Source organism: Petaurus breviceps, unplaced genomic scaffold, assembly GCF_028583685.1.
Source record: "Petaurus breviceps papuanus isolate PSGF00001 unplaced genomic scaffold, PetGlider_PUasm1.0 90842, whole genome shotgun sequence".
Taxonomy (NCBI): Eukaryota; Metazoa; Chordata; class Mammalia; order Diprotodontia; family Petauridae; genus Petaurus; species Petaurus breviceps.
In genome coordinates, this window is record NW_027187358.1 from 25,234,541 (window position 1) to 25,242,676 (window position 8,136).

The window sequence follows — 8,136 nt, forward strand, 5'->3', positions numbered from 1 at the left end:
TCCCCTTTCCTTCCTTTTTTTTCCAAGGGCCTATAAGATTGTACAAAGAAGAAACCACTGGTTTATACTTTAGCTTCTAGCTTCTATGAATGGTTCTTCTGCTAACATTTCCTCATTGTAGAGAATTCCTCCTATAGAAACTCCATCCAACAATGCCGTTGGGCAACTCATCTGTTACTTAAACTTTTAGGGAGTTCTTGGGGGTGGGGAGGTGGGGGATGGGGGATGGATAAACAACTTTTCCATGATTCTGTAACTCCTATGTCAGAGGCAGAGCTTCAACTCAGATCTTCTTGACTCCCAGGTAGCCTTCACCTCACTTCACCACATTGCCTCTCACGGACAGCCTATCTGGGTAAAAAATGTGCCTTCAGAGAACAAAAGACTTTGCTGCTGGTAATACCAACTTTGTAAATTGCCTTCAGTGCTTCATGCAGAAATGCTCTGTGGACTGCTTAATTATAATTTTTCCCATTAGTTTTGTTTTCCTTCATTATCTTGCCCTCACTGTAAGGTTCTATAATACAACTTACAAAAGAGAAGTCAAGAGATGCTGGGGAGAAAATAAGAAAAAGCAAGAGGAGGTAACGGGATAGGTAAACCAAATTATTGTTGTGAATAGAAAGGATGTCACAGGATTTCTTTACTATACCTTTAACATGAAGAAATAGAGCTATTTAGGAAAGCTTCATTTTAATTGTGGCTAGCATGCATTTTAATTCATTTTAATTGACTACAGGAAAATGTCATCCCCATAGTGCGACAGAGTTGCCCCTGGTGAAAATTAATTTTCCTCTGCCTTTCAGGACAAAGACTTTTGTTTGGATAAGGAGTAGGCCAGTCAGTTTCGAAGATTTCCCTTAACTTGTCTGCAGTTCTCCTAATCTAGGAGTTGTAGGGTGGCTAGTGAAAAAAGTCCAGAGAAGCAGGGTGGGGGTGGGGATGGAGAGGGAGAGGGGTAATAAATAGGAATTCCAAAGGATTTCGCAGGTTTAGGAGAGTGGTGACACATGTTATCTCCCAAGCTGCCACAGCATGGAATATGATTTTGCACTGCCATGTCACGTTGGCCCATGATAAACAGAAGCCATTTATTTCCTAAGAAACAATAGCAACCAGATATGACAAGTTGAGCTGGCCCACTACGATGCAATTGTGTTATTTTCTGATAACGGGGAGTATAGCTTGTGTCATCTCTGTATATCACTCTTTCTGTATAAATTTGGTAGGTTTTTTTAGTCTAAAAGACAAATCCAGTTTTTACTGCTTTTATTATCTTTGATTGCTTATGTAGCTAGAGCAGCTACCCCCTCCATTAAAGTTACATTAAGAAATGATGTAGAGAGACTTGAATTAAGAATTAATATGACTGCCATCTACAATAAATAATTAGGTTGCTTTGAGATGATAAAATTGTCTGCCACTTGGCTCCATTTTCTGGCATAGGTCTATATCCAAAGAAACAGTCATCTCCAGCTCTGTTCTGCTCATGGGTCCTTTTCAAGGGTGCATCCGTTGCATTCCTTCTGTTTGAAAAAAATCTGCAATGGCACTTCAGTTAAATGGAGAATACACAGTGCCCTTTGCTTTGTGAAAATCATAAATAATCATGCTTAGATATCTCAGTAAAAAAGGATGAATTTAAATTTCAGGCTGTACTATTTTTCCTTTATTGTTTTTTTTTTCCTGTTCAGTCTTCTTGACAGGAAGCTAGAATTTATCAGATAAGGGCTTCCTACATTTTAATCTTTTCCTTTGTAGAAAAATGCATCCGTGACTGTCTACTACACAATTCAGAAGGCATTTCTCTGGCCTTGCTTCATTTCCAAATTCTGCTGTAAATTCTCCCAGTCAGTATACTTTCCCACAGAAGTCTAGGTGCCCATAAAAGGCTGGAGAGATCTGTGTGTGTTATAATGCTGTTATAAAACTGTCCTTGATATTAACAGACACTGTATATTAAATACACAAAACTGTTACAATAACTTGAAGGTTGAAACAAACCCCTGAAAGCAAATAAATTTCTGCTGACACTGAGCAATAGGGGGCTCTTCACAAAAAAGATTAGAACACAAGTGGTGAACCCAGTGGAGCAGAGTAAATAGCCCTTGTTTCTCAATGCAGGAAAGACACTGGCATGCCGAGACATTGGTGGGTTGAATTAAGAAGACTGTAATGAACTTCACTTCTGAGTCTTCTTTGAACTTGACCTTGCTTTTTGAACTTTGATTTCTTTGTCAATAATAAATGTTATACTTTCTAACTTTTGGGCCATATATTTTAAGAGCAGGAACCTAGAGGGAGATTCGAGGGTTTACATTTTCCTTCCGATCAGTCCTATTTCTCTTCAATTCAATTCAGTACAAATCAATGCAATCTAATTCACTAAGAATGTTACTACCAATAGCTAGTGTTTATGTAGTGATTTTTTTTAATTGCAAAATACTTTACATATATTTCTTCATGTAATACTTACAACAACCCTGTGAGCTAGGTACTATTATTATTCCCATTTTGCAGATGAGGAAACAGATTGAGAGTGGTCAAATAATTTATCCAAGGTCATATAGCTAATAAGTGTCCCAGAATTCAAATTTAGATCTCATAGATTGCAGGTCTAGCATTCTATCTACTAGGCCACTAGCTGCATCTTAAAATGCAATTCAAATCAGGTAAAAAACATTAATTAAATCAAAGAATATTAGAGTTGGGAGAAACCGCTAGTCCAACCTGTTCCTGAATAGAAATAGATTCTAAAACATTCCCAAAGAATGGGTAACCAGTTTTTGCAAGAAGACCACCCATAAGAAGGAACTCAATACCTCCTGAGATAGCTTATAAATATTTTAACATTTCAAATGCTTACCATGTGCAATGCATATACTAGTTACACAGAATACATTACATTGGTCCATCCCTTTCCTTAAGGAGCTTACATCATATATACAAATTATCATAACATAAGGTTGAATTTAAGAGCAAAAAGAGAGATACAAGTTGTATAAGCAAATTTAAGAACAGAGGCTCACTTTTATCAGGGAGTATCAAGGAACTCTGACATTATAGAAGAAGGGGTATCTGAGCTAGTCCTTAGAAAAAGAGAAGGATTTCATTAGTTAAGGAGACATGGAGGTAGAGTCATGAAAAACAATTTGTAGAAATGCATGGAGATGGGGCAGCTAGGTGGCACAGTGAATATAGCACCAACTCTGGAGTCAGGAGGACCTGAGTTCAAATTTAACCTCAGACACTTAACACTAAATAGCTGTGGGCAAATCACTTAACTCCAATTGCCCTGACTTTCCCCCTCCAAACAGATGGGAAAAAAAGAAAGAAATGCATAGAGATAACAAGAGAGCAGGAAAAGATTATGAAACAAGAGCTCATAGGCCAGGAGGAAAGGGAAGAGTGCAGTCATATTGTGAAGGGCCTTACATACTAGCTAAGGAAAGTATATTTTATCCTATATATAATTGGGAATCATTAAAGGTTTGGAATAAGCCATACACTAGCAGTATCTGCATTAGAAAAATAAATTTGTCAGCTAAATGAAAGCTAGATGGGAGAGGGAAGAGAATAATAGATAATGATATATATTTTTTTTAGTTAATGATTCGTTATCAAAATTTTTTTCATTCTGCTTCCTGATTTACTTCATAGAGTTGTTGTTATTGTTCAGTCATTCTTCAGTTATATCCAACTCTCCATAATCCCATTTGGGGTTTTCTTGGCAAAGATATGGAAATGGTTTACTGTTTCCTTCTCCAGTTCATTTTATAGATGAGGAAACTGAGACAAAGAAGAGTCAAGTAACTTACCCAGGGTCACACAGCTAATAAGAGTCTGAGTTCAGATTTGAACTCAGGAAGACTTACAACCTGGTATTCTGTTCACAGTGCCACCTAGCTGCCCTAATGGGAATAGGTGAAATGGAGATGAAAGAGTATGAACTCTAAACTTCCAAATAGCTTTTTAGAAGATATTATTTCTTTCCTTATGCCCTTACACTGGGGAGAGGGATAATAAGAGAGTTGTCAGGGTAAACACTGTACCTTAGTAAACATAGAAGAGGTGAGGAAGCCCTTCAGGAAATAAATTCTCTCTCTTCCATAAGCAGGTGACCAATTTGTTCTTTTGATAGTTTGGAAAGAACCCTGAACTGGGGACTTGGATTCTGGTCCTAGTTCAGACACTACCTTGCTATGTGATCTTGGGTGCTATTTACCTCTCTGGGTCTTAGAGTACTTTTCTACCCATCGATGGAGCTGGATTAGATGAACTTTAAGGTCTCTTCCAGCCCTGAAGCAGGTCAGCAGAAAACCTAGAGAACAGATGACTTTTCTTTTTTTTTTCAGTCACATCTAACAGGATCTGGATTTGAATTGAAGAGTCCTGTCCTCATACTATGCATAGTTTGCTCTCAGCAGGACTTCTCTTAACATTACTTTTAATGGCAACTTTCCTTCAAAAGCTTGAACTGAAACAAGTGCTGAGTGAGCCTAAGAAGTTTGGGAGATTTAAGGGAGTTTGAATAAACATAATTCAAATTCTTATCCAAACCTTATCAGAACTGTCCAAACTTTTTTGTCTGCAATAGTAGGTAAGAAATCCCACGAGACTTTCTCTATTTCTGGTTACCAATTAAGCTGAAACAAGAGCAGCCTTTTACATCATATTTGGGCACTTTCACTCAAATCAGATAGTGCAGAGATTAGTGAAAATGGAAACTAACAAGGGAATGAAATCGCCCTATTTTCTGAAATGCACAAAATTTGTGGGGATTTTTTTTAGTTATGAGTAAATATTGATATAATTTGTTTTTCTAAATGGCTAATATTATTTTTCTTTTATATTATATTGGAGTAGCTCCTGTCTTTGAGATCTTCCCTGTGTATTACAAATGTATGCACATGATTTGTCTCTGACATTTTCCTGTCATCTTCCTCTGAAATCTTAAATCATTGCTTTTTAAATGGAGCTCTACAATAGCTTCAAAGCATTTCTTTTCAAATTCCCAGGAAATCAAGAACTCTTAAGACATGCTTCACATTTTTAAACAACGAACTTCACATTTGCTAGGTTTTTCTTAATATTCATTCCAATATCCATATCTATATTTCTACACGTCTATTTATAGTTATATAGATATTTATATACGTGTATGTACTGGCCAAATTTGTCCACAATTTGTGATACTTGGAAAACATTTTTCATAAATATAATTCAAACTTGTTTTGATATACACACACGCACACATATAGTCAATCAAATTTAACTAAAAAAAAAAAACCTAAGGCTGAACCATTCTAGAGTATGTGGCTCTTAACAATAACCTTAGTATATATATTACTCTTGACGTGGACATTGAATCCTCACCTATAGCACACATTTCTTTAATTGCCCTAAGTAAAATAATGTACAGGAAGATTTCATTTTTATTGTTAACTGGTTCTAAATATCACACCTTTCAGTGTTTGCAATCTTTAAGGGTATGTGTTAGGCATGTTTCTTTTTAATTATATCTTCATATTACATGGCAGAGTTGCTTGCATCACACATTTGTACCACAATCCTAGATCTGAAAGCCTCCTCTGTTTAGCATAGTTTTTTTGGCACACATTAGGCACTTAACAATTGTTTCTTGAATTGAATTATTATTGCTGTATTATATGAATGCAGTCTATGAATATATAAGGAATTGTTTAATGTTATACAAATTATATACATTTCATCATATTAAAATGTATACATATACATACATGTACAAATCAAGTGTACTAAATCAAGTTTGTAATATTTTCCAAGTTGAAAGAAATAATTATAATCATTGAAATATATGAAAAATGTATATTTCAAACATAGTGTGATATGAATGCAAATATAATTTTTCCAAGCTCTTTGCTTCCTCTGTTTATCCTCATCCACACCAAGTAACAATCTGATTATAACTAGTCAATCCCCAATGGATGAAGGCTGAGTTGCAAAAGTTTCTTTGCATGTTAACTATTTGGATATAGAATGCATTTTTCCCCATAAAAAACATATTAAAGTGGTTGACAGGTTCCCAGGCTAGCCCACAAAAGCCCTTGTAACCCCAAATGCAACTTAATTATAGCACTAAAAATGCTAGCTTGAGTTCTGAAAGCAGGAGGCCATGCTGCACAGGAGGGAGGATTAGAAAGGGACTTAATCCCCCTCTTCTTGAAACTATCACACTAGGCAAAATTTGGTTATGAACTTTATCTTGGACAAAATTTTACCATGTATTCTATACTTCTTTCCTTTTTCTTTATGTTCTTCTTTCTAGGTTCCCAGTGTCCTCTTGTGCTCCTTGGCACTAGAGGGAACCTACTATCTCCCAAAGCAGCTTGTTCAGTTGTGGCTAGCTATAAGTATTAGGAAATGGTTTTCACCACCCTACCCCCAACATTAAGCCTAAACATGCCTTTTGCATGTCCCACCTATACTGGTTTTGCCCTACAGTGCCAAACAGACCAAGTCAAACCCCTCTCCCATGTTGTAGCTCTTCACATACTTAAAGAAAGGTATCATATCATACCCAAATCTTCTCCAGGCTAAGCATTTCCACTGATTTTCATAAGACATGGACTTAAAGCCTTTTGTCAACCTGGTTGCCTTTCTCTGGATTCTATCTAACTTATCAATGTCCTTCTTAAAGTGTGGTGCCCAGAACTAAACAAGAAATAAATTGTCCAATGAGTCTCCAAATTGAATTATATTGCTCAGTACATGAAAGTTGTCCACTTGGTGATTTATATCATTTCGGGGGCAAAAGAAGCTCATAAAAATTATCTACTAAGGTGTTAAGGGGTTATGAGCTGTGTTTAGAAGTAATGTTTACACTAATTAAATCATGATCTTTTAAAGTATTAGAGGAAAATAGTGATACTGACAAAAGACAGTAACTTCAGAGTATTTAGAACCCATTTCTAGGGTCTACTGATAACCTGCTGTCCCCTGGCTAATAGGAAAGTATTCTAGGTCTAGTTAATTGTGACATGACAAATTAATTCTGTTACAGTTTGTGGAAATTCATTAGGAGAATCACTCTTTGATATCCCCCAATGACCAGGGTGTTTGTGGAGATATTATTCTTCTTTCCCCCCAGTAATTCTCTTCCCTTTCTATGGAAACCATTTTTTTTTGAAGGCTTTTTCCATTCTCTCTTTCCATTTACGCTTGCTGTTTTGGGAATGAAAATAAGCAGTTGAATTGAAGCACTACTCAGTTCTTTTGGAAAATTCATTGTGGTTTTTTTTTTGTCTAAACAGGTTTAGGTTTGATAATTCATTCATAGATTTTAATTGCTTGCAATCAAACTCTAAAATAATTTTCTCAAATGAAAGTAAACTTCAGAACAGTAATGGATGTGCTGTTGAGATATAATAATAGCTTAAGAAATTTTATTTCCATGAAAAGGTAAATTATTATATTATCCCTAATTTGGGTTGCAGTATTATAATATTATAGAGAATAGAGGAATATGGATATATTAATTTAGTCTAGCAAATGATTTTATAAAATCATCAGGCCTGGAAAAATCTGTGTGGTTTAACACATTTGCATTGGCCCCACAATGACTCATCGATGTTGTTTTAAGTTTACTGCCTGATTTTTCATTAGACTCACTGATGTTGCTTAATATTTCTTTAAATTTAAATTGGTTCATAGGCCAATCCTTATTTTTAGATTATTTTAAGTTGTGCTAAACAGGGGCTTTTGAATCTTAAAACCACAGGGTACTGCAGCTAGGAGGGAACTTAGAGATCATCTAGTACAACCTTTTTTATTTTATGTATGATTTAGGACTGGAAAGGACCTTAGGGCTCTTCTAAACTTCCTACCTTCCCCCTCCCCACCCCGCTCCCCACCCCCTCACCCCGCCAGTTACTAGGGAAGGAAACTGAGATCCAGGGAAGTTAAGTGACTTAACTGAAGTTACAAGACATTAAGGGGAAGAGATATGATTTGAACCCTGGTCTCTGACAACAAATCTAGCATTCTTTCTTCTATATTATATTAACTCTTCAGATTGGTGGCCCTATGTGCATAAAAAATAAAATGTTATAGAGAGAGAGAGAGAGAGAGAGAGAGAGAGAGAGAGAGAGAGAGAGA